This window comes from Lissotriton vulgaris, chromosome 1_1 (assembly GCF_964263255.1).
Source record: "Lissotriton vulgaris chromosome 1_1, aLisVul1.2, whole genome shotgun sequence".
NCBI classification, from domain to species: Eukaryota; Metazoa; Chordata; class Amphibia; order Caudata; family Salamandridae; genus Lissotriton; species Lissotriton vulgaris.
In genome coordinates this window covers 1,887,712,979-1,887,737,502 of record NC_141685.1, presented here as the reverse complement: position 1 = coordinate 1,887,737,502, position 24,524 = coordinate 1,887,712,979, and the positions used below count along the sequence as shown (strand labels likewise).

Here is a 24,524-nt window from a genome sequence, read left to right as displayed (position 1 = left end):
CCCTGTTCCCCATTGGAACAGTTCAGCCCGAACAGCCAGGCCAGGTCCACCCTCAGCCGGAAACAAGCATTCTGGGACGAGTTTCGGGGTATAACAATGGATTCAACCCAGATCTGTGACTGGGGTGAATGTTTTATTTGTTCAGCGTTATCTGTTCCCATTTGGAAGATATCCATCCATGTTGACCGCCAATGCGAAGCTCCATCGACCACTGACTCTTTGCACTGAACAGTGACCTTCTGTGACACCCAACCTACCTCTCACACTGACAATGACATCCTCACTTTGACAGCCAAAGTGAAGCTCTGCTGCAGGTCACCACATCGTCTTCGATTGAAAGAAGGTAAATTCTTAGCAGTATAAACGTCGCCCTTGATCTGACCCACACTCAATTGTGGCCGGCCTGAATTTGTGACGTTGATACGGTCCAGAATGACCAGATAACTGCAACTGGCTCTTTGTGCTTTTTGGTGCTATTTTCACTAGAGGCTTTAAAAATTAATACTACATTTCTACTGATTGAAAATTTGTCACTTTTTAAATTAAAATGTATTTGTTTTTAAAAAAAACGTGTTTGGTATTCTTCTTGTGTTTTCACTCCTTCTGTGGAGAAGTGTGGCTCAATGGTTAGAGCAGGCATACCTTGATGCAGAGCTCTGGCCAGGGACCAGGGTTCAATTCCTGCCCCGGTGGATCTCGGGCTCATTAATTCCTCTGACTGGATATTCTCGCCTCAGTGCCTTTTCTGATCCTGGGTCCCACGTTGCAACTCTGGGCAATAGCTTGCTTAGTCTCCACAATGGCCCCCACAACGCGAGGGATGCCTGGTCTGCATCATGGGGGTGCCCAGGAGTGGACACTTCACAGGGAAAGCCAGGAAGGGTTCCCTTGCGGTATTCGTACAAGCGCCGGGAAACCCACTGTGGGTAGCTGTGCGCTATACAAGTACGAAAACATTTACATTTACATTACTGTTTGAGTACTGCATAAATGCTTTACCCATTGACTTTACGTTTTGCCTGACCACTTTTGTACCATGCAAAATATTGTTAATAGGAAAATATTCAGTGGGTATACGAGAGCAGTTGTAGAAAGATTTGTTGCCATGCACATTTATTATTAGCGCAGTCAGAAAACGAAAATCTTCCATATAGAAACATCATAAAAATAGGCCTTGGTTTTGACACATCTGGCTCCAGCTGATAAAATAATGTCTAAAACGTTTTATCTAGAGACATAGAAGGAGTTAACAAGTTTCTTTTGTGAACAGGCTTTTACCAACCAATTCAAGTGCGAGTACGTGTCTATTATTGAGAGAGATAAAATAATGTGAATTCTCTAAAGAATTCTGTAATCTCGTCGCTTAGAAAATTACCTTTGTTAACCACTTCTGTGGCAGACCACAAACCATAATTGTGAGCGATGTGATTATATCATCCACGTTAGCTGAGAAGTCAAGCAGATTCGTTAGCTCTAATTCACAGGAAAAATATGTAACTGATGCACTGCACATGTTGTGCCTACACATGTATGTAGATTGATAATTGTAAAGTGTAATTTATGTACAGAGTAACTTGAATATGTATGCGCAAGGTGTTATTTTACAATGCACATTAGGCGTAATATATGTAATGTAAAAATTATTCATGCTCATAGTTAGATGATGTGATAAACATGCATATGTTTTGTAGATTGCTGATTCTGCCATCATGTTCCTAAACACACCATATTTTCTAAAACATATTCTGTTAACACTGAATTGATCAGTGTGCTTTAATCCTTTTGTGCTGCTTGTGGCAATACTTTTAGGGGCCGTGTTATGTAAAAGTTGCACTAGCCTGGTGTGTGCTGTGGTGCACATTTATGTTGGTGCACCAGGTGGAGACATGGCCGGTACTCCCTACTACATTTAATATATTGCCGCAGGGCAGCTACGAACGGATGCCTGACCTGAAGCCATCAATTAGTAAAGGCAGACAGGCTGCTCGAGTGGTCGGTCCGGCTTTCACTTTGCAAAGTGGCCTGCCTTTCATAGGGGCAGGTTGCATCATCCTGCAGGCAGGTGCAGTCACTGGTTGCACCCTCCTTTACCCCCTGATGACTGCGGGGGTCAATGGGACTCCACTCCCTTTTCCCTCTTTCAGGGAGCGAAATCACTGTGCATCACCTCATATATGGTGCTCTATCAGTGCCCCTCCTGACAGCATCTTTGCCTCTGCACCTGCATCTGTAAAATGGCACACGTATCGTGTCCAGGTGTTCACTCATTCAATCTGTCCACCCCGCCAGGGCAAATAAGAGACCGTCCCATCAGGATTCTGACGTCACAGTGGGTGTGTGCAGAAGACGGCCAGGGGCCGTCCAAACCGTGCACACCTGGAATTCCTCAGCACCGCGGGGGAATTACGCCGTCAGCGAAGCAGCTAAAAATATCTTGCAAGTCGGATTACTAATGTCCTAATTGCAATAGAGAGGAATCTGTTGTGCATTCAAGTCTAACACAATCAGACTTGACTTTGCTTTTTTAATTCGTGCATAAGCCTTTAAATTAGGTCTACTTTAAAGGGTGGAGGAGGGGGGGGGGGTGAATTGACCAATATTGCCTGCTGGATGTTTGAAAAAATATGAACTATAGCAGACTGGTTGTGATCCTTCTAGGCTGCATCAGTTCTCTGAAAAGAGACAGGCTACAGGCGCTGTTTGGTAATAAAGGCAGTAACCATCTTTGTGGCTCTTATTTCAGTACTTTATTCCCCTTAGTGCACTGTTTTTGCTACACCCACTTCTTGATTAGTTCTGGCACAATTTTAAATGCAGTGTGGTCTTTAAAATGAAGGTGTTAGCATCTGACTGCTTTAGTAGAACAATAATGACGTTTATACAAATGTTGATTGATGTGAACCATTTTCCAAACCGGTCCACATTGGGCTACATATACCCCAATACTGGGAAACAGTGTGTTAGAGTTAAATTCCACTTACTTTCGCCAGAAACAATAATAGATTACCAGAAACAATAATAGATTACTACAATGAACGGCACATTTAGTTTGCTACGATTGATGTACACATGCTGGTACTTATACCTCTGCCTTATCCGGAGCATCTGAATCTAGACTGAGCCATAAAGACACTCAAGTGCTTCTCTTCACAAAACCTCATTCAATATTACCACTCTCAGTCTCCTCAATTATCCTTATCCATCCTCTTGCTGCTTTAGACTAGGTTCATCAATCACCCTTTTTTCTTTTCTCTCCTGTCATGAATCGCGGGATCTGCTCATTTGCCTTTCTTTCGATCTTTTCATTCTGACCTACTCAATACCTTGGCCCAGTTAATGACCACATCCCTTCCCTCTTCAACTCAGTGTTGATCAAATCTCTTTTCTTAATCTCCTCTTTAAACCTATTCACACTATAACTCTTGCCTGGAGCATATATTGTTTGGTCCGTACCTACACTTTTAAGTGGCAAATTCCATATCTTTGTCTTTTTGTCTCTTCTTTTGACTCCAACCTCCATAACATTATCTGTTCCTGCTTACTTCCCTCTCTTAACAAGAGGTGTATGAAGCAGCCAAATCGAGTGACTTGTAAATTTGCATAATGAGATTAAACTTTCCCCTTTCTGAAGTGTGTGTCACTATTTTGCTATTTTGAGCTTACCCATTTGCATCCCTCCCCAGAGTTACTCCACAATGTATACATTTCCTTTTCTTCTATCTGCTTCTCTTCCTTCTGGGACTCTACAACTTGCTTACTCCCTTCCTTTGTCCCTTGCCTTTCTAGGACCCTTTCTTTTTCTGTCTTATGTTCCCCCTCTGTTGACCTGCCAGTTCCGACCCTCCTCCTAACCCCCTGTCCCTTGTGCCCTTAGACTAAGCGCTCCTTCTCCCCTTGTTGGGGATAGATCCAATATCCATACCTTGGAGTCTCTGTGACCCCTCTGAGAGAGTCCACAGCGGCATGGGAGCCACTCACAGTTGAGGTTTAGTATGACATTACAACTGGATAGTAAATTATACTATTCCTTGTCCTAGAGCGCCATCCAGCGCAAGTCGTTGTAACAACTTGCGTTCTAAAAACTGCAATGTAATGGCATCACGATGTAAAGACCTCCTTGTAAATGACGTTTCCCCCAACGGTTGACCTGAAAATATAGATTTTCTAAAAACCTAAAGTCCAGCTAATTAGGATATGTTTTAAGCACACCTCATCCAAGTTCACTAGCTGCTTGATGAACTAATAGTGGTTTTACTATACTGCACCCACAAGCCATAAGAACCATAAGGCTCCAGACATGCAAAACTCTTTCCATCACACCTCCCTAAATATAAACACTGTAGGGCAAATTCACTAACATTTTGCACCGGATTTGTGCTGCAAAAATTATGCAAAATGTTGCAAAATATTATATTAGGATTTTACTTTCCAGTGTAAAATATGTTCTATTAACAATGATGAACAGGACTTTGCACTAAAAAACAACACTCCTTAGAAGCAGGGGTTAAAAAAGGAGATTTGTTTTATTTCTCCAAATGTTTCTGACTTTGCTTGTGTGCTGCCCTGCGTGCTGCACTGTACATCACACATCGAAAGTGAGAAACATTTGAAAATGTGTCTAATTATAGTATTTTGTTCGGGAAGGGTACCCTACCAGAACAAAACCTATGCTAAGAATAACATCAACACCTTTGCACTATGATGCAAAGGTGTTTGCATGGCACTATGCAGCCTGATTTGCACTACAATTGGGAACAGAGACGAAGCACCACATCTTAGCAGATATGGCGCTGTCCTGCTCTCTTGCAGTGGAGCAACGGTGGGTGCGGCTCTGCATTGTGTGACCGCTTAGTAAAATCTGCTCCTCAATCTAGAGGTTAGACCTATTCAATACTTTGAAAAAACTGCAGAGCTATAGTGGGAGACATATGCAGGTTAAAGGAACTCTTTTATTGAATGCATTCGACCAGCACAAGAAGAAATCTGAAACTTAAAGAGGAGTTGCCAAACCAGCTACATCTTACTGATCCATGAAAGTGTGAATTAAAGTCAATATTAAATGACCCAACACAACTTGTATTGGATTTGGATAGTAGTAAGCACTGATAAAGCCATTTCACAGCATTGTTGATATACATCATAAGAAGGTTTGTATTATATCTTTGACTTACCTATATTTACTATGTAGCCACAGCTGCGGACAAACATGAACTCCGTCTGAAAAGAAAAAACAAAATTAGGACATCAACTACAATAATTGCTTATAGGAATATAGGGTGAGTGCAGAGAATGATTTTAGAACCATAGGCAGTTTTGTTACATCATGCGGATGTGATTATGTAATCTCAGAGTTTGTGCCAGTCTTAGAAATAACTCTATAAAATGCTATGAAACTAGAATAGAAAAAATCACAACATTAATATGTTATTAAGCTGAAAAACGGAAAACAAGACATCATGATACTGACGTTTCTCTGCACAATATGCAGACCGTTAGCCATATGTATAAACCAAAGCAAAGTACTATATCAACTCCATCAATGCAGTAACCTACGCATGCACAATGCTCTTCAAGGCAGTTAGCTGCAGCAACCCTCACATGACTTTCCTATCTCTTAGACCACAGACTCCAGCACCTAGCAGCTGGTGCTCTATTTGACAGGCCAAACAACGACCTCTTTTGAAGGCAATCCGACAGAGAGGAGGCGATTAAGTTGGTGGAGGAGATCACGCAGACCATGCCACGGAACAAATCTTGTCCCCTCTGAAGGTTGTGTCCAGCACTGAGGCGCACCATGCATCCTCAGTACCCGCTGCTACCTGAACTGCCTGGTCTTGGGCACAGTCACTTCTGCTGACACAAGGACACATAAGTAACAAATAACTTTAAGAGTGTTGAGGATTCTGTTTTTGTTGTTCGTACTCTTGGTGTTGCGGGTCCATTTATAACTTATGATTTTTGTTTTCTGTTAACTTTTACTTAGTAATCCACTGTTTGTGCCTCCATTTACCTGTTACTTAGGTGCTTATTTGCTTGCAGGTTCCTTCTGCACTACTTCCTGCTTTTGGGACCCGTATTCTCCACCCGGAGGGCTGACGGGCCAGTCCTTCCCTATGGTATAGCTCTTCGGCCTCCATCCATCCCTCTCCTTCACAGCACCAGGGAAACCAAATGCCCTACTCACGCAACACACTTCCATGTCCACGCACCCCGGGTGCCTGATGCCCACCGGGAGGCCCCCTTCCTCATTAGCCTCCCTGTGGCTCCTGCAAGACGCCTTATTGATTTGGTCTGCCTGATCCATCGTCTTCCGCCCCACGCTCCCATATCAACTAAACTGCTGCACATGTTTCCTGCCGTTCCTTGTCGGGATCAGGAGCCCACAAAAGCCAACATCAGTGTCCACCGTTCTTCTAAGTAATATTTTGGGAACCCACTGTGTAGGCTGCAGCATTGTGTGGCGGACAGAAGTTCTGCGAAACTCACTAAGCAGTAAAAAGTTGAATTAATTAGCAGGCTTCCTAGTACTGTGTACCTTATCCTCGCAGGGTACTCCACAACACGCCCAAGCTCCTGCACCGCCTTTCCTTGCCGCATCTCTTTCCGCCACACCCTGTCTCCCGACTACCCTGTTGGGCCACCTACTGCACCTTTTCTGCAGTCTCTGATCCCACTTAGGTCCAATCTCCCTCTTAGCCTTTGCCAACCCTTTTTTTCTGTCTTCCATTGGTTGCCACTTGAGTGCTATGACATAGGACTCATGCAACTCTGCCTCTCTTATCCTACTCCCTACCCTGAAGGTTGGGTCGCCCCACCCCCAGGCTGTCCTTCATGTGCTCAGCCTCACACCTGTCATCTAAACTGCTTTCCATCCTTACCCTGAATGTGAACGGCCCACACATCTTGTCAAACGGAAAAAGGTTCTGACACACTTAGCCTCTAAGAATACAGATACAGCCTCATTCAGGGGATGCAACTTACCCCCAAAGAAAGCAACAAGTTCAAACAGGACTGGGAGGGAACATTTATTTAAAGCTGCTGTCAACCCTCCACCACCCTCCTACAGGCAGCCCCTCCCCCTGGACGTGAACCCCAAGAAATGCAGGGTGACAATCCTCATACACAAAGCCCTACAATGCACGGTTCTGGTGCCCTGGATGGAAGATGAAGGACGTTATGTGTTCGCAAAGCTCAGAAAAGGCACCAGCATAGTGAGTACGGGTTCTGTTTAAGCCCTCAATGGACACATGGCCAAGTTTTTCTTGTACATAAACCAGGTATTAGTTGAATTAAACACATCACACATCCTTGCAGGCGGTGATTGAAACCTGGCCGGACACCATCCTAGACAGCACTGGCCCAATTGACACGAGTAATAATAAATATTGACAGGGTGCTCCTTAAGGACATTCTCGAAGACATGGGGCTCCTTGACATATGGAGACTCCTCTCTCCCTCTGATGAGGAATACACCCTTCTCTTCGCCACGCATGGATGGTATGCAGTTACGCCTTGATTACTTCCTCGTCTCCCACCCCCTGGACCTTGGACTGTAGTATTTTGGAGGGTTGAATCACTGACCATGTCCCTGTCCATCTTGCCATTTATTTGCATATCAGCAAACCAATGCGGAAACTGGCCCCTCAGCATTGCACGTTACAAAGTTACACATCAAAAAGCATGTCTAAGGCGCATATGCAATAAGGGGTCGGTCCAACTGCCCCCCATGCTCCGCAGGGTGGCTAAGGCTACCTGATAGGGACAATTATTGAGAGATGCAGTCCTCGCTAATAAGAACCGGAGGCTAGAACAAACTACCTTGGAACAAGAGATTAATGCTCACATTCAGACATACACTACATGGCCTACAGCTAAACACCAGCAACACTTAAAAAAGGCCAAACTGGACCTTAACAATCTGTATACACCCAAGGCAGAATATTTGCTCTATAAACACAAGGCTCATCATTCCGAGAATGGAGAAAAGCCAGGGACTCCTAGCGAACCAGCGTAGGCAGTGGAAAGCACTAATGGCCATACCATAAGGTGGGACAGGCCATGTGATTAGAGACACACAAGGCATTGCAAATGGTTTTGCCAGATACTATACTCAACTTTACAGCTGACACTGATTTTAATGAGGACCGGTTGGAGTCTAGTTTGGCCCACCTTCACTTACCTTGTCTCACTGCTGATGGCAGGACACTGCTGGAGGGTGAGATTATGAAGGAGGAGATAGCCAAGGCTATATCTAATCTACATTACAATAAAACACTGGGAGAGAAAGGCTTCCCGAGGGAGTTCTACAGATGAGTCAATCCGAACAAGGTTGATCGACTGTATGAGGTCTTCAGGGAGGCAGATCGTTCAGCTACCCTCTTGTCCCTCTTCTATAAGGCCAAGATCACAGTCCTCTTGAAACCGAGAAGAGACTCCCTGCTATGTACCAGTTACCAACTGATTCCACTTCTGAATACAGACATAAAGATTCTGGCCAGCATCTTAGCTACTCATCTCAAAAAGGTCCTTCCTAGCTTAATGTATCATTCACAGGTGGGATTTGTACCGGGTAGAACGTCTCATAACCATTGTCTCTTGTTGTCTCATCTCTCTGGCTGACAGGAGATTCTGCTAAGAACTCCCTGGCACTACCCCTCAATGCTGAGAAAGAGTTTGACCACATCAAACAGGGGTATGTGTTTTATACCCTATGGAAATCAGGACTGGGAGTTGACTTAACTAGATGACTCTACCATAATCCTACGTTACAGGTTAACTGTGGGGGCTTTCTCTAGGATACTTTTCCAGTTGAAAGAGGCACTTGCCAGGGCTGTTCATGTTTCTCTTAAAGTGGCAATGGAGGCCCTAACCGCTGCCTTCTGCCAATCATCCCAGATAACCTGCGTAGCGACCCCCACTGGGTGCACTAAAATACTACTCTATGCAGAAAACTGCCCATCTCTGGGTTCACTTGGCATGGACCCTGATTCACTGCACTGATGGTCTGAAGATACTTTATCAATTCTCGTCTCCTACTGTGTCTACCTCAAACTCTATTATACAAAATACTCTCAGTGCCTGGAACTCTGCCCACAAACTACTAGGATACAATGCTAGATTACACCTGTATGTCCCTTATCGGATAATGCAGCTATAAAGGTAGGCAGGAGCCTAACTGTACGTTGGGAAGTTTGCAAGAAAGCTGGGATCTTCAAGATTACCCATCTTCTCTCTGTGGCTGTGTTGGAAACAATCCCTGCCCTCAAAGAGGAATTACAAATACCGGCATTGCAAGGATTGCATTACTTGCAGTTGAAAACACTGCCTATGCGGTTGTCAAAGATTAGCCTATTATACAACATCAGCTCCACAGAGTGGTCACGTCCAGCTTTTATAACCTACTGGTGCACCACATGCACTCCAAACCGCTTTCCTTCCAGCTGCAGATTAAATAGCAGCAGTGGGTGCGGAACCTCTATACAGACTGGGAGTGGTGGAGATACTGAAGGCCATCGACAAGGGAACTCAGGAGGCTCAGATGAAGTTCTGTCTTTTTAAAATGCTGCAGGATGGGTACTGGACACCAGATAAGTTAGCTGACACCGATCTTCTCATCACTCAAACCTCTGGACATGCTCTGGGACGGACTGTGATATAATCCATGTTCTATACAAACGCCCAAGATACATTCTCTCTAGTTCAGTCTCCAATAAACCGTTACCATCTCCTCTGTCCATACAACCTATTTTCTTACATGATAACAACGACTTGTCAGATGTCTCTTTTTCATGCACGAAGAATGCTGACAAAGGCTGTCACCAAAGCCAACATATGTGTACTCCGGCTCTAACACTTACCCACCCACGAAGAATAGCTTACTGAGATGTACACGGTGGTCTCCTATGAGCAACTCATTTGCACTTTACAAGATACTCTGGGCACGTTCCAGGCTATATAGGCCCCCTTCCTTGACCCCAGCACACCCGCCCTCTAGGCCTGGTCTTTACTTCCCACTTCAAGGGGCAGCCTGCTAAACTTGCTCTTGAATCCATTGATCCTTGGGAACACATCCGTACTTCATATGCAAGGTCTGACATCAACACCCCCCCCCTTTGTAACGCAGATGCAGTTGAATTTGTTCTTATCATTGCAGAGGCTGCCTCCTTTGGTCTTCCTCCCACACACAGCTCGCCCTTTTAGTTCATGGGATCTCCCAGCCATTTTTCGACCCAGCACCCTGTGTTTGTCTACACAGAAGGTCCCCTACCTTGGTATTTGTTCCCATGGCCCTTCTGACTTCCCATGCCCCTCTCACCTTCCCCTATAATGATCAAACTAGGCTCCGCTGTGAGGTCTTACTTCACTCGAGACGGGTCTGCTTATTTCATGGTATGGCAGAGTCTTGGTCTGTAGGTCTAGCTACCTGATCAACTTGCCCATTCCTTTGCACACACTTCCGATATGGAGTATATGACCCGCTCGACTACACATGCAGCCTGGACCCGGACGGACAGAAACAGCTGCTGAGATATTCTCCGGGGTCTATCTGCCTCATCCCTCTCCAAGTATGATTGGAACCAGAATTTGCACTCAAGTGCTTTGTCATTTGGACCCATGAGTTGGAGAGGACAACAGCATACCCTTTATATTGGCCCGTTTCTCTCCTACTCTTCTATTCATGGCTTTGAATCTCAACTTGTCCCTGAATGACAAGTCACTTGGATTAAACTTCAACATCAATCTCACCCTCAAGGAACACATTGCTAAAAAATTAAAGACGGCCTGACGCCATCTCCCTATTCTCAAGAAAGAGAAATTATGTTTTCTATAGAGTGATTTCAGAACTGCTGTTAGAGCCATCACACTAACAAATCTGTATAGTGGTAATGCTGTGCTCCAGGGCTTCCCAGATTCCATATCTGCCCACCCCCCTAAACGACCTACTACCCACCGCAACATGTTTCACCTAGGGCATGCAGAACTATGGTTACTTCACCCCATCCTGGTGGAACTTCATTGGGTGTCCTTTCCAGACCAAAAGCCTACAAAACCACCTACATTATTTACAAAGCCATCCTGACAAGCACCTCACTTATCTTGAAGACACGTTTACCATCTTTGGTGGATCTTGGCGCACCTGCTGCCAGGACACCATCAATGAATCAATCAGGGGGTTTATAAAGAGCGCTACTCACCCTGAGGGTTGCAAGGCACGGGGGAGGGGGGAGGTGGGGGCAGCTCTGGGTCAGTCAAATAGCTAATTCTTGAGGACCTTCCTGAAGTGTGCAGGGTTGGGGATCGTCTGATGTTCACAGGGAGCTCGTTCCAGGTCTTGGCTGCGATGTAGGAGAAGGCTCTCCAGCCTGCTCTGTTCATGCGGATGCGCTGGACCTCTGCCAGGGCGAGGTCGGCAGAGCGCAGGTTCCTTTTGGGTACGTGGAAGGAGGATCTCTCATTGAGGTATTTGGGTCTGATGTTCTTGAGAGATTTGTAGGTGTGGGTGATGAGCTTGAAGGTGACCCTCTTCTCGACGAGTAGCCAGTGGGGGTCTCATAGGTATTGGGCCATGTTTTTGTGGTGAGGTGTTCCAAGGATGAGCCTGGCTGCTGCGTTCTGGATGGTTTGGAGTTTGTGTAGAAGGGATCTATTGATTCCGGCATATAGAGCATTGCCATAGTCTAGTCTGCTGGTTATGAGTGTGTGGGTGACGGTCCTTCTGCATTCGGACGGGATCCATTTGAAGTTCTTGCAGAGGATGCTCAGGCAGTTAAAGTTGGTGAAGGCGACGGCGTTGATTTGGCGGTTCATGTAGAGTGAGGAGTCGAAGATGATGCCAAGGTTTCGTGCGTGGTCTGTCGGGGTGCGTGGCTTCCGGAGGGCCACCAGGTGTTGTCCCAGGGGGTGGTGCAGGGGCCGAGGATGAAGACCTCGGTTTTTCACCAGTTTGGAGAATAACAAGTGTAAGAAGTAAAAAAAGAAGGCAGCAAGCCTTTTCTATCTAGGCACCACTATCTGGAGCTACATCCCCATATCCATCAGGACCACCACAATGCTGCTCCAATTTAGCAAAGGTTTGAAGACTCACCTCTTTAAAGAACATTACATCACGATGCCGTAGCAGTACACTTCTGATCCTCGATTCCACCTACTTCTCCTACCACTCATTGGCTCTGTGCTTGCCTCTGATTCTGTACAGTGTGTTGCTACTTTTTGGCTTGGTTTGTGCAAACAAATATAGTATATATACATACATACCTTAAAATATCACACACTCTACAACAACCAAACTTCATGATGTTGAATAAGGACACTATACACATCACAGTTTAGCACATTATCATATACACGTCAGCCACTTGTACGCCATCTTCCCAAAGGAGTACACCACAACTCTTTCAATGTATGCTATACATATGCTCAAAGTGACCCAAACCCATCCAAAAAAGTAAACATGTTTTTTACCCAGTGTGTTTTTTTTTGCCACTTAGGCTTGACCCAGTTGCTGGGTCTATTCCGTCCAGTCTGGTCAGAAATGTAAGCAACTTTATTCCAACGGTCCCGTATTGACGTCAGCGGTTATCACGCTCAGCGTCCTTGAATCCACGCTTTGTGCAAACGAAAGCATTCCAAGACAAACCAGTGAATAACGAAATCCGCGTATACTCGGTTGATGTCTCTGAGACGCTAGCAGTTTACTGGAGGCAGCGCTCGTTTTTAATATACGCAACTGGCTACAAAGAATTCAAAGTTTAAAGTATATAGTGGGATCGTGCATCGACAATTTTAACTACCGAATATCAGTCGAAGAAATTACCCGGAACATTATCCTGAAACTCAATGGGAACTAGGAAGCCAAGAAGCTAGGAGTGAACTAATATCCCGTAGTTTCTTCCGCTGATAAGCCGTCTTCACAAACATACTCTAGCACTCAGAGTTCGGCTTTTGCTTCTATGAATTAGAGGTGTCTTTTAAAGTTATTCTTGTGGCTCCTGAAGAAGGCGTTGTTTTGAACGCCGAAACGCGCGTTGAATAATTATTGCCACTTTTTTTGTGTAAATTTTAAATTATTGTAGACTGTATTATGTTTTAGGATATATTTCCTTTGATATGTGATGATTTTATAAATTAGACTATATTGTGTGTAAATGTTATATTGATTTAATTTTTTTTGTGTGATTCTATTGCTTTTAAATTTGTTATATTAATTAAAAGTGAGATATAATTTTCTAATATAATTGGTTGAATTTCTTCCTTTCTGTGCAATTACCTCCCTTTGCTTGTTTTACTTTGTACACATGATTGAATTTTCCCTGAGGTACAGAAGTATCAAACGTTGTCAGGGGGTCCTTGTTATTAACATTACAGAAATGTAAGCCACACCATACATAAAATGGATGGAGCAAAGGCTCAATGGTAAGAGCAACACATGTTACCAATAGGTGTACATTTTTTGTATACACCCACAAAACATTCACCTAAACATTGAAATAGATGACACACACAAGGAAATATGAACACAAATTAGTATGTCAACAGCCAGCCATCCGCACACTAAACAACACACATAGAGCCTACCATGCATAGAAACAAGCAAACAAACTCACATTCCTTCTCCTTCCTCGCCGCCAAGACCTGGAACACCATCCCCGCCCAGCTGCGGCAGACACAGGACCTGCTCACCTTCAGAAAACTCCTCAAGACCAGGCTCTTCAAGCAGTAGTGGCACCCCTCCCCTCAGCGCCTTGAGACCCTCATGGGTAAGTAGTGCGCTCTACAAGTACTCTGATTGATTGATTGTTTGACTTTCTTACATAGGTACCCATACTCACAGCACATTCCACATGCTGTCACCAATTCACACAGACAAGGAAATATTGAATTATGTTGGTGAATGGTGCAGCACTTCATACTGTGGTGAGGCAGATTCAGATTGCTAGATGTGACAATAAAGTAGAATAGAGAGAGCAAGAGAATGAGGAAGAACCCTTGAGGGTGGAATATCTTCCCCAAAATAGACTGGTGGGATAGACAATCTTAAGCGTCTAGTAGTCTAGCATCAAAAAGGAAAGGAATATAGTCTAAATAAAAGGAAAGGAAGAAGCGGAAAAGTAAGAGATATGAAATAAAGGGATTCAAACAATGTGAGGAATCTGTAAAGAATCCAGATTATTAGAAATAGTAACATGATTGAAAGAACACTAGAGACAGCCAGATCCAACTTTCACAAACCAACACACAAAGGCTACCACACAGATTAAAACATACAGCCATTACAGATATAGTAATTAAGCCCACAAGCAGGCACACATCTATGAAGGGGGGGGGGGGGCAAAGAGACACAGAATGATGAACACATATTTGGGTACAGATTTTGGGTTCAATCGTTCTATTTTTGGATCATTTTCAAATACAGTCAAATTTTAGGTAGAGGAAAAAAGTGTGATCAATGTTGAAACAATAACAGACCTTTCTTTAAGCAAATCACTACTGGATGATGAAATTCATCAGTCTTCAAGTTAATTGCATCATTCCCTTCTTTGGAACATCATTTATTGGTAATAATGCAGTGCTTTTTGTATGTCTATTATTTATTTATTTAAAGATTTGTATAGTGCGAACATGACCCCGAAGGGTATCAGAGCACTTTACATACTGTTTAAGACGACAAAGGAACAGCTAGGGGAGAAAAATCAGGGAAACAGTGGGACAAAATACAGCAGGTGCAGGATTAAATTGAGGAGGACAAAGGAAGCAGGTTGGGAGAGACCGACATGTAGGGCAATAATTAACAACAAGAACAAACAAGACAGAATACAGTAACTTAGAGGCAAGAGGAGCACAGCATCTAATTCAACTCATTGTTCATTAGAAGTTTTTTGACTTCCCTTTTGAAGGCAAGTGTAGAGGTAATCAGTCTTATTTGCACTGGGACGGAGTTCCAGATTCTCGGGGCGATGCCAGAGAATGAACAAGTGTATGTTTTAAGCTTAATAAATTTCTTGGGCTTGAGCAGCAGTGTGCCGGTGAGGTACAGTGGGGTGTTGAAGTGTAGTGCCTACGGGTTCTACAAGCGATCTTTAGTTGTGCTCTTGCTTCAAAGGGAGCCATTTGAGCGATTTCAGGTCCGAGGTGATGTGGGTGTTCTTCTTGGAGCCCGTGATGAGTCTAGTAGCAGCATTTAGAGATGCTCGGATAGGTGCTAAACTGAGTTTCGGCAATCTTCAAAGGGTCGCACTGCAGTATTCTGGTCTGGAGATGTCAAGTGCGTGCACCGCCAATTTAAAGTCATCATGGGGAAGGAACGGTTCGAGTTTTCTTAGGATGCAGAGTTGGAAGTTTGCTCCTTTCGTCGGTGAACTGATGTGGTCTTGCATGTTTAGGTTTTTGTCAAGCACAACTCCCAGTGATTTAGTGGAGTTCAGAATGTGAGGTGTACAGTTGAGTGCTGTGAGGTTACAGAGGAATTTCCCCACCGTGGATGTTTGTCTAGCGGGTGCAATGAGGAGGAATTCCGTCTTGAGGGCGTTTAATTTGAGATGGTTGGAGGTGAGCCATTTGAGGGTTTTGAGAAGGGTTCCTTTGAGGGAGTTGATGTCTTCGGGGGAGGAGATTTTCATACGGAGTTGGGTGTTGTCGGCGTACATGTGATATTGGATGTTGGAGGCTTTAAGAATTAAAGTGAGAGGTTCAAGGAAAAGGTTGAAGAGTGTGAGGGAGAGTGAGGATCCTTGGGGAACACCTAGTGTGCATGGGCTTGGTTTGGAAAGAGACTGGTTGGATTTGACTCTTTGTGTTCTGTTGCTGAGGAAGGAGGAAAACCATTTAAGGACCGTGCCTGAGAGCCCATTCCTGCGTTCCAGGAGGGAGAGTAGATTGGCATGTTTGACAAAGCTGATGAGAGATCAAGCAGAATTAAGAGGCAGGCTTCATTTTGGTCCATTAAAGTAAGAGCATTACCCACAATGTGAGTGATTGCCGTTTCTGTGCTGTGGCCAATGCGGATGCCCGATTGGAATATTTTGAGAAGCTGGAATTGCTCAATGTGTTTGCGTAGTTCTTCTTGAACACATTTCTCCAGAACTTTTGCCAGGGTGGGTATGTTAGTGATTGGGCTGTAGTTGTTCAAGTCAACAGGGTCAGCAGAGGGTTTTTTGAGAATAGGGAGAACTAGGCCCGCCTTCAAGCAGTCCGGGATCTCACCTAGCAGAAGTGAGGAATTGATGATCTTTGACCAGAGTGGTTGATGATCTTTGGCCAGAGTGGCGCTAGTGAGCCAATCATTTCTTTAGGGAAGTCGGGGGGAAGGGGGTCATTGAAGTGATTTGAGGGTTTAAGGGTCGAGAGAGTATTGTGGACTGTCATATCATTGAGGGGAGTGAAATTACTCCAAGAGGCCTTGTTTTTGAGTGCAAGATCAAGAGTTGAGGTCAGGGGAGTGGAGTCAGGGGCATCAGTAGACTGAGTGCAGCAAACCTAAGGTCTGATTGGATTTTTTTCAGTTTTTTCAAGGAAGAATTTCGCAACTGAATCACAGTTTGGTTGTAGGCGAGATGGGTGCTGAGATTGGGAAGATGTGTTGTTGGATTTAGATGTAATGAGCTAAAATAGTCGTTTCGGGCGATTTTTGGCTTTGTCAAGTTGTTTTTTGAAGAAGGTGGCTTTCGCCATCCTAATGCGTTTGCTGTATGTACTTTCATAGAGCTTTTAGAAGATCCGTGGAGGGAGAGGATCTCCACTTACGCTCAGCTAGTCTAAGACTGCATCTATCAGCATTTAGACTGTCATTAAACCACGATTTGGAGTCTTTTATGGGAACTCTTTTAAGTTGAAGTGGGGCCGTATCATTCAAGGCAGATAGCACGGTGCTGTTATAGTGTTCATCGAGGTCATGAATGTCAGACATGTTAGCAGGGGGTGGAAGGGAGAGATTGCATCGCTGTATGAGCTCACTGACACTTGTGTTATGGAGCGGTCTTTTCCACTGTTTTAGTTTCACTGGTTGAACTGTTTTGTGGATCCAGCTTTCAAGTATCAGAAAGTTGATAAAATGATGGTCAGACCAATCACAAGGGAGAATGGAGTTGAGATGAATGTAGCTGGGGTTGGCGATGATGAGATCCAGTGTCGAGCCTAAGTTTTGAGTGGGGCCGTCACAGAATTGGGTCAGCGATAGGTCGGTTAGGAAGTTTTTTAGGGATGTAACCGACTGATTGTGTGGGTCATTCTAATGTAGATTGAAGTCACTAAGGAAGATCTGGGGGGGAGTGACGGCCAAGGTTGAAGGAGATGGTTTCCATAGCTTGTTCAATTAGATGCAGGTTATCACTTGGGGGTGGTAGAAGATGCGAAGGCTGCATAATGATCTGTGTGTGCTTGAGATATCTATGCATAGGTATTCACAGGAGAGAGTAGCTGAGGGGGACTGTTTTGCTGTGAGAGAGTTGCGGAAGATACAGGCTATGCCCCCTCCCACTTTCTTAACTCTGTCGAGTCTGATAATGTTGTGACTAGGAGGGACTAGTAGGTCAAGGCTAGGGCTAGAGGAGTCGTTGAGCCAGGTTTCTGTTAGAATAAGGAGGTCCAGATCTTGGGCAAGTATGAGATCAGTAAGGTCTGTGGCATGTTTCACCGCTGATCTGCAGTGAAGTAAAATTCTTTTCAGGTGTGATTTGTGCAAGGTGTCTGTGAGCGCTGGTTGTGTAGTGAGGATCTGCAGGAGGTTATAGATGTTGGAGGAATTGGTGTTGATACTGGGCACTCTATGGGGGTTGGGTGTGATGGTTTGTATGGAAACTGCATTACCATATTTAGGGAGTGACGAGTTAGGTGCATTAGGTGACGTGATGGTTAGGATAGGTTCCACATTCCCATGTTTAGGGAGTGACGAGTTAATTGAATTAAATTGGGCTGTTAGAGAGGATTTAGCTTGGACTGCGCTTGCCGATGGAGGAGAAGAGTACTCAAGGAGGAGGGAAAGAATATCAGCTTCTGGGTAAGGTGAGGTGTATTCAAGGAGGAGGGAGAGAATATCAGGTTCTGAATAAGGCTTTATGGATCTGGTAGGTCCAGTAAGGATCATGCCAAAAGAGGAGGGAGAAGGAGGTTCTAAAGATCAGGTCGTTCTCCTAAGAATACATGTAAAAAGGAAGCCAATATCTGGGTTCGGGGACCTGTCCTGTGTGAAGGCTACCTAACAAAAGTATGTTGGTGTAGCTTTTAAGAAAGAAAAAATGTTCTTTCTTGTTTTCCCTCACTCACCGGAGTTTCCTCACGGTGACATGCTTCATCATCGGGGTCATCCCAGTTCTCTACGAAAAGGGGCGTGCTACGACTTGCGAACTACGTAGGAGCACTGTGAAGGTGAAGGACTATGTGTGGTGTGAGAAGAGTGGAGTGGATGTGTGTGTGAGTGTTAAAAATACCGTGCTAGTGGGCCTCAATGTTTTATTCTGCTCCTAGACCGGTATGTTAAAAGTGGGGTTTATACTGTGTACCAACCAGTGATGTGGGTAGGTTCAGTATATGGTCAACATGTTTCACGCTACCCCTAGCGTTTCGTCAGGACCATACAGGGACCAGCCCTGTATAATGCCACTCCTAAAAAACCTAGATTTAGGATTTGAAGAATATATTAGTGCAAAGAATATTTACAGTGATTGACGCTGTTCCAACTTGGTACACGCGCAGATGTATTGTTCAATGGTGAACATTTGTTGGTGCTTAATGGCACATCAAGGTCTCTTAGGGGGGCGGTATCGCCTCGATGGAAACAATGTTTCTAGTCAGCAATGCCGCGTGGTATTACCTAGCTGCTTCACCTTGGACCGCATCATCAAAAAATCTAGGTTTTTTAGGAGTGGCATTATACAGGGCTGGTCCCTGTATGGTCCTGAGGAAACGCTAGGGGTAGCGTGAAACATGTTGACCATATACTGAACCTACCCACATCACTGGTTGGTACACAGTGAGCAGAATAAAACATTGAGGCCCACTAGCACGGTATTTTTAACACTCACACACACATCCACTCCACTCTTCTCACACCACATATAGTCCTTCACCTTAACAGTGCTCCTACGTAGTTCGCAAGTCGTAGCACGCCCCTTTTCGTAGAGAACTGGGATGACCCCGATGATGAAGCATGTCACCGTGAGGAAACTCCGGTGAGTGAGGGGAAAACAAGAAAGAACATTTTTTCTTTCTTAAAAGCTACACCAACATACTTTTGTTAGGTAGCCTTCACACAAGACAGGTCCCCGAACCCAGATATTGGCTTCCTTTTTACAGGTCCAGTAAGGAGCCAGGGGTTTCGGGTGGGTCAAAAGTGGGATCTCAAGTGTTGTCAAGGAGGCAGTGAGATGGGGAACTCAATTGTGGCCATGTTCGGGGGGTGATCAAGGGATAGCTCTTTGGTGGCCTTAATGAGTTTGAGCATGACATATTTGAGAGAACGCAGTTCATGGTGTTGAGCTTAGACACAGGATCAGAGTGTGAGTAATGGGGGCATGTGAAGGGAAGTAGACGGATGGGACAAATGGGAGGGTGGAGGGGGATCAGAGCAGGTGAACTGCGGGGGTGTGGAAGGACCATTGATGGAGATTTCCCTATCCAATGCAAGAGTGTGCGATGCGGGTGGGCGATGTAGGGGAGGTTAGAGGAAGGGAGGCTGGATGAATTCCTGTTGGAGAGTGGGCACACCCGCTGATAGTGAGGGAGTTTTGAGGGCAAGGGCTAGTGGGAGCGGGGGAAGTGTTGGAGTGGTGGTCTGAGGGCTAACAGATGCACCGTGATTATTAGCCCAAGTCTGGTCAGGTCGTGGCAGTGTGGGTGAGTTGGCCATGCCAGGGGTTGGAGGAGCAGTGGTCCTGTGAGTGTTGATCAGGGTAGGGGTGGCAGTGCTCAGACTGTGATCCCTAAAAGAGGGATCCAGGATCTCATGAGATGGGGTAAGGGTAAGGTTGTACTTAGTTTGAGTAGGGGAGTCGTTGGGGACCAGAGATCTTTTAAAGAATGCAAACCTGTCACCAAAGATGTTCAGGCTGCGATCAGTGGCCTTAATGAGTTTGGTCCCATTGTTGTAGATGGATCTAAATATAGGAGATTTTGTGACCAATATTGGCAGACCGTGAGGGAATTTTTTTGATGAAGTGTTCTGAGTAGGGAGTGGAACGTAGATCTCCACTGAGCTCTTCTTTTAGTGTAGAAGATCAGGTCACTCGCGATAGAGCCATTTTTTGGAAAGAGGTTGGGGTCAGAGATAAGGGTTTCTGGGTTGGCTTTGAGGAGTCTATGTTTAAAAATGTTAGAAGCATTACTGGGGAGGTTGACCGGATAGTTAATTATGTAGCTGTTAGGGCCAGACTTTCCAAGTCTGGAGTCCATCCTGAACTGAATAAGAGTGGAAGTGGAGGAGAGTATTTAGTATATGTGGTTAGGCATAAATAGTGGGCAGGGTAATTGCATAAAGGTGGTGAAGTCATATAGTTTACCCAGTAAATCAAGGGGAGAGCAAAATGGTAGGGGAGTCATATAGTTAACCCAGTTATTCAAGTGGAGAGCAGGGGGTGGCCATTTTAGGTTGAGGGAGGAAACCTAAGTGGAGGAAGGGGTAAAGCAGTCAGCCAAGGTGATCGGGGAGGGGGCATCTTCGTGAGATATAAGTATCAGTATTGTTGGTAATCTACCCCAGGAGGGGTCAGTCATCTTAGTGAGAGAACAGTAAAGTCAGTAATCAGTGAATGAAGTCCTTCAAGGGGCACTTACCCCAACAACAAGGAGTAGAGGTAGAATCCCGAGAGCGCCTGCAAATCCTGAGTACTCAGAGTGCCAGTTCTCAGAGCCGGCGGTGGAAACAGCACTGCAGCAGAGGGCAAATGTGGGGAAAAGTGTCACACCAAAGATGCCTGAATCCTTTCGGTATGCGCGGAAGATATTGCCGAGGTGGGAGCAGGGGGCAGGGACAACAGCGGGTGCAGCGATATCCCTGAGTCCAGAAGTATACACAGCGGGACTGGGGGCACACAGCCACGTCAACACAGTGGGGCCAAGGGTTTGGAACAATGCTGGGCCATTTAAACTCACATGGGGCGTCAGAGATCCACCATCTTGGAGAGCCAGGCATGGGGCGCCTCATCACGAGCATGCAATCTTGTGAAGCGTGCCCTTACTATCTTGGGAAACTGAGGCAATATGATATCCCTCCATAGCCATATTGAGTTCCTTCACCATCTCGGGGGAACAGACACCGCCACAAAATGGCCGCACTGCAGTCCGGGCAATCTCTCGGGATCTGGGCTGCACAGGACCGGATGAATCACATCACTCGGCATTGCAGGCACTCCATTCCCTCACCTTGCGTCAACGCCAGCACTTATTGCTCCGGCTCCTACCGAGTCACAGATTCGGGTCTTATATCTAAACACCCGCTCTATGGTCAAGCACCAAGCTGACATCCTGCACTTACTTATGTCTGAAAGTCCTGATGTCCTACTGTTATCAGAGACCTGGCTCACTGACGATTCACTCCCCGACATCCTGGCTGCGTTACCCCCAGACTACTTTCTGTTGAATACCAACCGATCAGGGGGTCGCACCGGGGGAGGGGTGGCGGCGGTAATACGCAAGGATCTTAAGATTATTGCCTCCGCGGCCATGACCCTACCGAAAGTGGACACCCTGGTCCTCAGCCTCGGGACCGAGGTAGGTGCAGTCACTCTTGTGGTACTCTATCGTCCCCCCCACTCTATGCCATCCTTTCCCTCATCTTTCATCGATCAGCTGACCAACATCGCTACTTCCTCCCCCCGTATCGTCATCATTGGTGACTTTAATTACTGGTTCCAGCACGAGGACGCCGGCCCGCATGCTTCCGAACTGTTCGAGGGTCTCTCGAGCCTGAATTTTATCCAACTAGTCAGGTCCGCCACCCATAAGGGTGGCCACATCCTCGATCATATTTGGACCCATGGGGTCAAGTCCTCTCGCCCACTAATAACACCTGGTGTGTGGTCGGAACACTCTCTGATCGACACCACATTCTCGGCGGTTGGCCAGATCAGGGTCCCCCCGCGGGAGGGTGGCACTGCCCGTAAGTGGAAGGCTGTCGATTCCCCCAAACTGCTGGCCCATCTGTCCCAAACTTGTCCCATGCTATCCAACGACAGTGGTACCGATGAGCTTTATGGGCTTGTGACTGACTGGCTCACAACAGCCAGTGACATCTTTGCTCCCCTAACTAAGTTCCCCCAATCTCGGCACAGCAATTCCCATAAATGGTTTACCCCCCATCTTAAAACCCTCCACTTGGAACTTCGTCAACTTGAGCGTAAGTGGAGGAGAGACTACTGCCCTCTAAGTAGAGATGCCTATGTGGCCGCCCGCAATAGGTACAAACTTGCCATCCTCGCAGCAAAAAAAGCTTACGCTTCAGGAAAAATCTTATCTGCCCCCTGCCAGTCCAAAGAAATTTTCAAAATCCTCAATGAATTCACCTCCGACCCTAGGACGCTCCCAACTCAGGCCCCCACACAGGAAGCATGCAATATTCTCAGCACTTTTTTTATTGAAAAAATTGTATTGATTAAGGACACCATTCCAGTTACTTCTCCTGGCGCTGGATCTGTTTCCCCCCCTACAACACCTCTTAACTCACACAACTCCCTCTTCTAGACTCTACCTCTTTAGCCACTCTCGCCACCCGCATTAAGTCGTGATCCCCAGACGACTGCTTCCCCCCCTCTATACTCCGGGACATCTGCCGTTCTCTACCCGACTGCATTCTCCCCCTGCTAAACTCTTCTCTCTCTTCCGGTACGGTGCCTGGCTCCTTCAAGGAGGCCGTGCTGGTGCCCCTTTTGAAGAAGCCAGGGGCTGACCCCGCCGTCCCAGCGAACTACCGTCCTATCTCTCTTCTACCTTTCTTTTCTAAAATCCTGGAAGCCCACGTCACCACCTGTCTCTCACAGTTTATCGAGAGCTCCAACTTTCTCGAGGCCAACGAGGCCGGCTTCAGACCCGGCCACTCTACGGAGACAGTGATCTTGGCCGTGCTGGACGCCTTGAGAGACGGTGTCCACAAGGGTACCCCCCAGGCCTTGGTATTATTAGATCTGTCAGCCGCCTTCGACACGGTGGATCATAACATCCTTCTCCACCGTGTCGAGCAGGCTGGCATCCAAGGCCTGGCGTTGGCCTGGGTCAAATCCTTCCTGACCGGCAGGTCTCAGACCCTCAGTCTGGGCACCTTCAGGGCTCCCAGGGAGCACTCGCCCTGCGGGGTCCCCCGGGTTCTTCCTTATCCCCTCTTCTTTTCAATCTTTATCTTCGCCCCCTTCTTCTTTCTTTGAGGCAGTGGGACGTCACCGTGTTTAACTACGCGGACGACCTGCACCTCATCTTTTCTCTTAATTCCCCTTCTGCTATTCCCAACTTTCAGGCAGTTATGTCCCACATCCTCCAGGGGATGGGCCACAACCAGCTAAAGTTGAACCCCGGTAAGACGGAGCTCCTCCTTCCCGGTAGGAGCGCCACCTTGTGGGGGCCACAATTCTGGCCGGCGGAACTTGGTCCCTCTCCCACTCCCGTGGTCTCGGTGAAGAGTCTGGGGGTCACAATTGACTCCGCTCTATCCCTTGGGCCGCAGGTGGGGACGGTGGTCTCGTCCTGTATCTACCAGCTGCGCAGGATTAGGAAAGTGGCATACCTCCTTACACCTGATGCCCTCCTGCAGGTCATCATGGCCCTCGTCCTCTCCCGCTTAGATTTTTCAAACGCGATCTATCACGGTCTGCCCAAAACATCGGTGGCTAGACTGCAAGCGGTTCAAAATCAAGCGGCGAGACTGGCCCTAGGGATCCTGAAGTGGCAATCCGCCAGGCCCCTCCTTGCCAACCTCCACTGGCTCCCTGTCACCTCAAGGGCAGCCTTCAAGATCGGCTGCCTCATCTTCAAGTCGTTAGTTGGGCCCTGTCCCGCCTTCGTGAAATCCCTCATCAGACCCTATTGCCCATCCCGGAACTTGAGATCCTCTCATCTTCACTTCTTGACTGTCCCCTCTTACAAGCTCTGCAGATCTGGAGGCCGGAGATTTGCATACCTGGCCCCCAAGCTCTGGAACTCTTTTCCTCTTCCTCTTAAAACCTCTAACTCTTTGACTCTCTTTCGTAAGTCCTTAAAAACCTGGCTTTTCCCCCAATCTGGTTAGTCACTCTGTCCCCTCTACTTCCAACCAGCGCCAGGAAACCCATGGTGTCAGTGCGCTCTACAAGCACCCCTTACAATACAATACAATACAATACAATGAATCCACCCTTGACCTGAATATTGTAATTATACATGTGTTGCAATGCAATTCAGTACGTATGTTCATGCCTTAATGCTCTCATTTGTCACAGTTCAGTTTGTGAGACCTATCCATCCACACCAAACACTGTGTGTCCAATCCTAGACTCTCCCTTATGAGATCATTGGAAGGTAGTGCATTGGATAATTGTCTCCAATAAAGACTACAAATATCAGAATGCACT

At 46.2% G+C, this 24,524-nt stretch overlaps 1 protein-coding gene across 3 annotated transcripts in view; it reads right to left on the bottom strand.

The window, feature by feature from the left end:
- CNTN1 (contactin 1) overlaps positions 1 to 24,524 on the bottom strand; it is a 1,059,655-nt gene that overhangs the window by 835,175 nt on the left and 199,956 nt on the right. For all 3 annotated transcript variants that reach the window (XM_086919467.1, XM_086919469.1, XM_086919468.1), the window contains exon 3: positions 5,172 to 5,217. The gene's annotated coding sequence lies outside the window, so the exon portion shown is untranslated. The remainder of the gene's footprint in view (positions 1 to 5,171; positions 5,218 to 24,524) is intronic.